This window comes from Archocentrus centrarchus, chromosome 3 (assembly GCF_007364275.1).
Source record: "Archocentrus centrarchus isolate MPI-CPG fArcCen1 chromosome 3, fArcCen1, whole genome shotgun sequence".
Classification (NCBI taxonomy): domain Eukaryota; kingdom Metazoa; phylum Chordata; class Actinopteri; order Cichliformes; family Cichlidae; genus Archocentrus; species Archocentrus centrarchus.
Window position 1 is genome coordinate 34412797 of NC_044348.1, and position 7203 is coordinate 34419999.

Consider the following 7203-nt stretch of genomic DNA (forward strand, 5'->3'; position numbering starts at 1 on the left):
AAGCAACAGTGAGGAAAAAAATAGGAAAATAGAACCTGAGATGGCAATTCAAATCATACTTATCCTCACAGCTCCAAAAATCCATCTAACTTCTGCGCAAATTGCCCACGATTGTTCAGATGTCTGTTTGACATAGTTTAAAATAAAATAAAAAAACTGTCCTGACAGCAATAGCCCTCTAGGTTTATGTGCTGTCTGACCATTCAGCGCTTTGCTAGAATACTGAATCCCCATTATCCGGGCCAATTTGAGCAAATAACCAGTCTTAACTGTTAGCACATATTGAAGACCTGTGGTTTAGATAGACAAGCTGATGAAAAGGATGATTACAGCCTGGATGTCTCTATGATACTGTGTGCTGTGCCTTTCACTTCAAAGGAACTGTAATTTATTTAGTGTGTAGTGTGCACAGATCTCACCTGATTTCATTTTTCTTTCCATGTTTTCCAACCAGGATTTATGCTTTAAAGTTAAAGTCTCCTTGTATTAGATGACGCTGGAAGAAGATGGATGGATGGATGGATGGACGGATGGATGGATGGATGGATGGATGGACGGATGGATGGATGGATGGATGGATGGATGGATGGATGGATGGATGGATGGATGGATGGATGTCTAATCAATCTTATCACTAATGAAGCTGACTTGACCATCTGCAGGAATTAGCTGGAACAATAGTTATTCCATTCAGTTCATGCCTGGCTCCACTAAAGTTATCAGTGCATTTGTAATTGCAAAGCCAGCACCTTGATGTCTCTCATCATTTGCACTCTTTTCACAGGAAATCTTAAATGTTATCACATTGTTGTCAGGGCATACTTCTAGCATGGCGATGTCTTATAAAGATGTGAGTGCAAAGCTTTGCAATTATTGCTGCCATTTCAAAAAGTATAATGGATTTTGGTGTTGTCAGAAATGCTGTATTTGCCTGTACATTGATGTTTCTACTGTCTTTCCTCATTCTTCCTTGCATTCCCCACTGTGCTGTCCAATAAGATGGTGAAGAAATTCTTTAAAAAGGTTTGATACAATGTCTACAAATGAAGCTTAGGCATAAGTTCAATAAGGAAGATCTGAAATCACTCATTTGCATTCTTTCCCAGGTGTTTTGGCCTCTTCTCTTTTGTCATCACCTCCACTTTCCCACACTGTCAAACTCAATGCTGAACTCATCTCTTTTAGTCCAATCATATTTCTGCCCACCTTCCTTGAGCTAATCAGCCTCCGCACTAAATTTCACTGCTTATCTGTCATTCTCCCTCCCAGATTCATTCGTGCAGCCCACCAGCTCCCCTTCACCACCCAAGAGCTCGTTCCAAGCCTACATCTTGGTCTCCACCACCACCAGCGTCTAGACTCCGGGGGACCTGCCTAATTCCCATCTTTCCTAGGAGTCCCTTCAGCTTTGAATAGAATAGAATACCTTTATTGTCATTATACAGAATGTACAATGAGATTGGAGGGCCACTCCTGTTCAGTGGCATGCTGTAGAAAGTCACACTTTCTAAAATATAAAATAGAACTTCTAAAAAAATATACAGAAAAATAAAATAGAATGTATAAAAAATATATACATTGTAAAAACTAAAATAAGTATATAATAATAAAGATGGAGATGGGTGAATATTGCACTTGGTGAATGAAAATGATATGATATTGCACAGAGATGTGGGTGTTGCACAGTTACAGTGGGTGAGTGTGTGAGTTCAGGGTGGTGATTGCTCTGGTAAAGAAACTGTTCTTGAGTCTGTTTGTTCTGGCTTTGATGCTCCTGTAGCTCCTGCCAGAGGGCATGTATAATGTAAATAGAATTGGTCCTAGCACAGAACCCTGTGGAACTCCATAATTAACCTTAGTGTGTGAAGAAGACTCCCCATTTACATGAACATATATGATTCAAACCACTGCAGTGCAGTACCTTTAATACCTATAGTATGCTCTAATCTCTGTAATAAAATGTTATGGTCAACAGTATCAAAGCTGCACTGAGGTCCAACAGGACAAGCACAGAGATGAGTCCACTGTCAGAGGCTGTAAGAAGATCATTGGTAACCTTCACTAATGCTGTTTCTGTACTGTGATGAATTCTGAAACCTGACTGAAACTCTAAAGATGATTCAGAGCATACATCCCCTTCATCAGAAAGCAGACATGTCTGTACAACCACCGCTCCTCTCATGTAGGTCCTCTTTGCTCCGCCCCCTCCTCCCTGCTTAGCTGTGATTAGTTGTCTTTGGTCATGTGACTCAGCGGCACTGAGAACAGCGTGTCACCTGCAGTAAGTGGAAAGCGGAGCTACATGTGGAGGTACTTAAAGTTGGAAGTGAAAACACTGCAAACAGTTGTGAGTGTTGGAAGGAAGTTCTCTACTGTGGCAACACCACCAACTTATAAAAGATGTGAAAGAGCACGACAAAGAAAAAGCTTTGTTCCGGAGAAGCCCAGCACGGGGACAGAGCTGCCACAGGCCTTTCAGACAGGCGAAGAGCATCCAGGTAACTCACAGAGTTACAAAGTAATGTTCCAGTCATCACTCATGTCGGTTCTTCAGCATTAGTAATGTTAAAATGTAACTGGGCATCATAGCTGTTACTTTAGATAATCAAACAATATATTCAGCACACTAAACTGTTAAATTATTTTATTGAAACTGAAAATATACCTCAAACATGAACTATTCAAAATGTTTAAAATTCAAAATTCAAATACAAATATAATAACCACTTGTGTTGACTGTCATTAAATTTGTAGTAGACTAAGTCTGTGATTGAATTGTTTTTATATTTAATCTTTACTCTCATTGAGTCTGCAGCAGAGATTATAAAAACCCAAACTGTCTGAGCAGCTTATGTTCAGAGAGTAAAACAGTGATTTAGTGCTCATTAAAATTTGGCAAAGTGATGATGATTCATCTCATAAATCATGACAGATGGCTCTCTCCTACATAAGTTGCCATTATAAGTTAAAAGTATCGGTATCAGTATTAGTATCTGCAATATTGGCCCTGTATTTCCTTGATATCTGATCAATACCAAAATTTGCAGTATCACACGCCACTAGTACACAGCCCATTAATAAAGATACATTAATCATATTTAAGATTGTGGCATTAGTAAATGGTCTAACTTCTTTGAGCAGCCCAGTAGGAATGGAGTCTAATAAACACATTGATGGTTTGGAGGAAGTAACTATTGAAGGAAGCTCAGAAAGATCAATCAGAGAGACAGAGTCTAAATCAGCAGTACTGGAAGCAGCTGAACATAAAGATACATCTGTGAGGTGGTTATAAATAATTTTTTCTCCCATGGTTAAAATTTTATTTGTAAATAAATTAATTCAGTCATTACTGGTTAAAGTTAAAGAAGTACTCGGCTCTACAGAGCTCTGACTCTTTGTCAGCCTGGCTACAGTGCTGAAAACAAACCTGGGGTTGTTCTTATTTTCTTTAATCAGTGATGAATAGTAAGATGACCTATTCATCCTGCTGTAACCAGGTTTCTGTTAGGCAGAATAAATCAATATGTTGATCAATTAGTAAATAATTTACTAGCAGGGACAAAGCAGAGAGAGACCTAATGTTTAATAGTCCACATTTAACTGTATAAGGCTGGATTGCCCAGTTCAGTGTAGATCACTTCAACAAAAATTGCCAGAGCCATCAGAATGTTTCTGAAGACATTAATAAACTCTGGGTTTAATTAACAAAAGTGACCACAAGATAAGATCATAAGTATTTGCCTCTTCAGCTGCATCTATACTGACAAATACTGAACTACTCTGACAGTGTAAATTACCTGCATATTTGTCAGAAAGCTCAAAGCTTGGGAGTCGGTATCCTTTCCAGGGCTATACTGGCATGTTGAGGGTAGAAGAATCGACCTGGCAACCCTGTGTTTTAGAGTGGACAGCCCACTCTACTACCTTCACTTCCAGCTCCAGGGTAGCATTTCTGAATGTCCCTCTCCACTATCTGACACACCCACAAGCTAGTTTACAAAAGCACACACACACACCAGCATTATACTCAGCCAATTTGCAGCCCAGTGGATCGCCAGATTGTGTTTTCAGCAAAGTCCAATTGGCGCCTTTCCAAAGCACTATTGAGCATATTCTCTGTCTCTTTTTGCTTTATCGTCCTATCAAGATATTTCCCCTGATGGCTAGCCTGTTGCAGGTGGAGGAGAGAGAAATTGTGCCTGGATAATGAACTGACATCTTCCTCCTTTTTCTCTGCCAAGTGTTCTGTAACCTCCAGCAGTGGTTTATCCATGGTACTTTACCTATATGAACATCAACAGACTAAAAGATGACATTTAATTTGTGGAAAAAGCCTGATTTGGGAGGTCAGCAATGTTCCACAGCTGATAATTCACTAATTGAAATTTAGCTGCACATGAGTCAGACAGTGCGAGAGGAAGACAAAGACAGATAGAAAGGGAATTAAGGCTGGGTAGGTTGTTAAAATGGGCGGGCAGCATAATCAATAACAGTTAGGGGAGTGTGTGTTGTGTCAATCTAACAGCTTGTTCTTGTTCTACGGGGACAAACCCCAGACGTGAAGACTGCTTGGAAGAGCCAGAGCCAGATTGACGTTCCACTTTATTGAGATTTAGTGGGCCTGCATGGATTTGAATGATCCTCAGCACAGTCTGTCAGTTGTCATGATAATGAATGGAAGATGACAGGTTCACTGCCAACCATTCTCACTTTGCTGCTCACTGTTGGAGGCGGCCAAACGTTATGACAAGGGCAGCCAAGGGATCTAAATATGACAATATCGGTGAGCCACAACCATGGTTCGAAGAAAGAAAGAATAATGGCTTTTTAACAGATATGATGTCACACTGCATCTCGATGAAGTGTGTGTGTGTGTGTGTGTGTGTGTGTGTGTGTGTGTGTGTGTGTGTGTGTGTGTGTGTGTGTGTGTGTGTGTGTGTGTGTGTCTATCTTGGATGTCATCTGCTGGGGGGTCTCGCCTGGTGTGGCAGACCCCAGCCTCTGTTGATCTTGTGCTTAGAGTTTCTTCCTGTGCTGCCATGATTAGTGCCTCTGTGGTGTCTTCCAGTCGAGCTTCATCCAGCCATTGGTAGGATTTTATGAAATCAGCCACTTCTTCTATCTGCCAGTGCTACGTGCTGTGCAGAGGCTTGTCTTTCCGTAATGGTTCCTATTCTTTCGCGGGTTTCTGCTGTCTGATGTACTCACTAAGTGCCAAATCCTTTGTGGCCATCTTCCTGATGTACTCATGGATCTTTGTTTCATCCAGGATAGTAGTCTTCAGTCTAGTGAGTGTCTGCAATGTTGCCTTCTGGTAGTTCAGTCCCCTCCGTTCTGACTATATTCCCTCTCTTTGTTGCCATCCGACTACACTTCTCCTGTCCAAATGACATTCCAGTGTCATTGCTGTAGATTTTAGTGGTGTGGATCAGTGAATCTATGTCTTGTTCACTCCTGGCATACAGATTGATGTCATCCATGTAGAGGAAGTGGCTGATGTTTGCTCCATTTAGTAGTTGGTATCTGTAGCCAGTGTTCTTAATTATCTGGGTGAGGGAGTTCAGGTTTATGCAGAACAGCAGTGGGGACATCTCCTTGATACATCCAGCACTTGATGGTAACTTGTGCAATTGACTTGAAGTTTGCCTCTATTGTTGTTCTCCACATCCCCATTGAGTGCTTGATGAAGGTTCTTAGGGTCCCGTTGATCTTGGGTAGTTCTAGGCATTCCAGGATCCATGTGTGCGGCACCGAGTCATAGGCTTTCTTGTAATCAATCCAGGCGGTGCACAGGTTGGTCAGTCTGGTCTTATAGTCTTAAGTGACTGATCTATCTACCATTAGCTGGTGTTTAGCTCCCCTGGTATCTCTGCCAATTCCTTTCTGGGCCCTGCTCATGTATTGAGCCACAAACCTGCTCATCTTAGCTGCTATGATGCCTGACAGGAGTTTCCATGTCGTACTGAGGCAGGTTATTGTCTGGTAGTTGGATGGGACCGGTCCCTTCTGGGGGTCCTTGGGAATCATGACTGTCCGGCCTTCAGTCAGTCATTCCAGATGTGTCTTAGCCTTTAGCAGCTGGTTCATTTGTGCTGTGTGAATCATGTCAGGGCCTGGTGCTGTCCAATTCTTCATATGTAAGACTTGTTCCTGAATGTCTGCCACTGTGATGGTTACTGGGTCCTGTTCAGGGAGGTTGCTGTTGTCTGCTCTTAGGCCCACTAGCCACTGAGCATTGGTGTTATGCGTTGCAGCCTTCTTCCATATTTTCTTCCAGAATTTCTCCATCTGCACTGGGGCTTGGTACCCAATTTCAGAGTGTGGGAATGATGATTCCCCTTCCCCCCCCCGCCATAGCAGTTGTATTGTACCTCGTAAATATCTAGTCGTGTTTCTTGGCGGACTAGTTGTTTCAATACCATCTTCTGAACAGGCACAGTGCAAACACAGTCTATGCTCATTACATTGGAACACACTCATCAAAACTTTGACATTCCCTCAGCTAATGTGTGGCAAGTCATATATGCTGTATTCCCTTTATGTAACAAGTAGCATCATCAGCCAACCTACAGTGTTCCCACCAACTCATATGACATGTTCACAAAGTGGCAATTCTCTATATAATTCCAGTATGTTAAAATAACATATTTTTTGATATTAGTGATGCTATTTGGCAGTGAAAAAAGGTCATCTGTATAAACAGATATCTACACATGATTATGCAGAATTTGTAGGGGAGGAACAAGCTTTCTGGTTTCCTTGGTGATCCTCCAGTCCCTCAAGGGTTAATCTTGAAACCTTTGGCTATCATCTGACAATCACAATTTGGGCTGCAAATTGGCTGTGATTTGGTGCTGGATATCTTCTGGCTGCAGCAGTGGTTTCTACAGTGGAGCCTGTAGACAATATCTGATGGGTTCTCATACTGTATATGTGAATATTTTCTTTACTAAATTGAGATGAGTGCTTCAGTATTTTAGTTATGGTTATGTCATATATAGAATTGGATTTTTGTGTATGTGTGATGTGGTTCTAGTGTTTGTGTGTAACAGATTACTTAACAAAAGCCACCATGATTGAGACTCCTGTAATGTTTAATGATTTCCCGTTAGTGTTCATGTTGAGGTTTGTTGTTTAAATATTAATAAAAACCAGTGTTCCTGTAACAGTGCAGTGTATGGTTGCTGCAGCTAGAGTACTGAC